Genomic DNA, 2,570 nt, shown 5'->3' with positions numbered 1-2,570 from the left:
CGGATAATTCAGTCTACCGCAAGACCGAGTCCGACTGGAAGGTAAAAACGACCTCGAAAAGTATTCAAGATGGCTTTATTTGAAAAAGTGGTCAACATGAGAGTTGTTCGTATCGTCGAGGCGCACAAGTTTGATGTTTGGGCCATCTTGATCGGAGGTCATATGGAGGCTCGGCGGCCTGCACAAGGAGGAAGACAGAAGTTGGGCCAGATTCAGACTGAATCCGAGTTGGAATAGAACTAGGACTCTAGGACGCGAATTGATGTAATTTTTCTTGTAAGGAAAGCCTAGATGAATCCTTTACTTGTACGGGAAGTCCAGCCGCCTCTTATATATGTTGGGGGTGACGGCCGATTGAACAACACACAATCGAACAAATCAATATACTACTTTTTCCTGTCTACTTTTTATCTCTCCATCGTTTTTCTCTCTCGTTCTTCGCTGTTCTTCGTGTTTGAGAGCTGCGAATCCCGAGGCTCTAGGGGCGAGCGAATCGACCTAGGGCAGCCCATAGCCGCCGCAATCCCTGACGGGGTCCCTCCCGGGTGCGCGGGGTTTCGGGTCCGCAAAAGCACCCGCCGACTGTCTTGCGTATCGCGCTGTTGGTCGGGTCTCCTTCGACGTGAGCTGCGGTGCATCACCCCCGGCGTCGAGGGTACACGTGACGTGTTCGTGTGTCAACACCTACAATAGAGGGAGCTTTTCACTCAAAAATAAATAAATAAATCTCTACTTTTTTTTTTTTGAGACAAAATAAATCTCTACTATTAAAGGGGAATCCGCAGTCGTCATGATGGTTCGACCTCCTCCCCACATACGCTAGCCGTCTCCTCGGGAACCCCAGCCCTGAGCGAGGGCCACGATCACACCAGCCTCAAACTTACCTTCCGAGCCGTCCCTAACTCGGCCCACGAACGAGATCCATCCCCTGTCCCTCTAGCACTTCCTCCGTCGGAAACTGAAAAAGAAAAGCGGCCGCGTCCCACGCCATGTCTTCGCCCAACCGCCTCGATCCCCTAGCACACACCCACGATCTCCCCATCCGGTCACGCAGGGAAGTCCTGCCCCTGTCCCATCCGCCCCGTCCCTCGTCCATCTCTTCCCCATTCCCTTCTCTTATCCTCTTGAACCTCCTACATGGCCCTCATGGGCGCCGCCTCTGACCGCCGCATCCCCGCCTTAGTGGAAGCCTCCTCCCCGTCGTCGAAGAAGGAGAAGCCCACAAACTTGCACGGCTACGGCGGCCCTAGAGGACCACACCGCCACACCGCCATTGTGGCTCCTCCCGCATTGAGATCAGATGGCGTTGGGCAAACGCTTGCCTGCACTGCCGTTGGGGGAAGAGGGACTTCTTCGTCCCACCGTTGAGGAGTTTCTCGCCATTGGCTACACGCATCCACCACGACAGCCCAAGAAGTTATCGCGTTATCTGCAGAAGCAGATCGATGTAAGCATCTCACATGTGATGGCTGAGATTTTGGGTTGTGTGGTGTTTAATTATGCTTGTTTGTTTGGAACTACAGGTGTTGTGTCGGGGATTACATATTTTCCTTTGGTCATTGATTTAACTAAGTTGATTTTGCACATTGGGTTGTGGTGTTTAATTCTGCCTGTTTCTGAGTTGATTCTGCACATGGATAAATACTTTGGTGGATGATATTTATACTTAGATGACATCTTGAGGAGGAATAGTGCCAGTGCGTGCCTTGGTTTCTGGACTTCCTAGGCTGAAGCTGAAGCAAGCCTCCCATGACCATCATCGGATTATATATTTCCAGACGTATACATCCATACATCAGAGAGGAGAGTATAGACGACAGAAAAGCAAACACATGGCCGATGCTGCTGCATGTGAAGCTCAACAGAGGAGATGGAAGAGGGAGAGCACCAAAAACAATTTTTTTGTCCACATGGATATCTTGAATTTTGATATATATGATTGCTTGGATCTGTAGCTACCAAATGATAGTGATATACCTCTCTAAAACATTGCAGTTAGCTGTGTTTTTTCGTATTTGCCGATGGCAATTTCTTGGACCTGGTGGATGATCCAAATCCATATAGCTTGAGAGCGGATGGGAAAGTCTTCAGAGGCATTTTCGTCTGTATATAATTAATTGTCTTTCCTACATAGAAATGAAATGCAGTCGACCTATTTTTTTAGAATGACTCATGTTGGTGGGTGTTGTGTGTTAATTGCATAGAATTCTTTTCAATATCAATATTTGAAAAGTTAAACACAACGCATTTGTTAATATCCATAATCGGCCCATTATGATTGTGCTTGCATAACTGTTTGTCAGCAGATATGTTCTGTTATGATTTGTTCGTAATAATTTCTCGAGAATAACAATCTAGGTGGAAGCTATGCTACAGCCTAGGTGGTAAAAATGGTAAAAATGGCCGTCATTTACAATTGTGAAAACACCTAATCAACGATGATTAAAAAACTGCTGACTAATTTTCCACACATCCAAATAGCATAATAAACTTTCTGTCTCAATAAAAAATCCCTAATTACCATATTAAGCTAAAAACAATATGTCTTTACCCCAAGAAGTCTCAACCAA

The 2,570-nt window shown here is 46.7% G+C and overlaps 1 long non-coding RNA gene across 1 annotated transcript; it reads left to right on the top strand.

Annotated features, from left to right (window-relative positions):
- The first annotated feature begins 956 nt into the window (after positions 1–956).
- On the top strand, positions 957–2,166 carry LOC123041442 (uncharacterized). Its single transcript, XR_006418523.1, has 2 exons — positions 957–1,447; positions 1,524–2,166. It is a non-coding gene; the product is annotated as an uncharacterized lncRNA (long non-coding RNA).
- Positions 2,167–2,570: the final 404 nt, after the last annotated feature.

Source organism: Triticum aestivum, chromosome 2B, assembly GCF_018294505.1.
Source record: "Triticum aestivum cultivar Chinese Spring chromosome 2B, IWGSC CS RefSeq v2.1, whole genome shotgun sequence".
In the NCBI taxonomy this organism is placed as follows: Eukaryota; Viridiplantae; Streptophyta; class Magnoliopsida; order Poales; family Poaceae; genus Triticum; species Triticum aestivum.
This window is presented reverse-complemented; position numbering and strand designations above follow the sequence as displayed.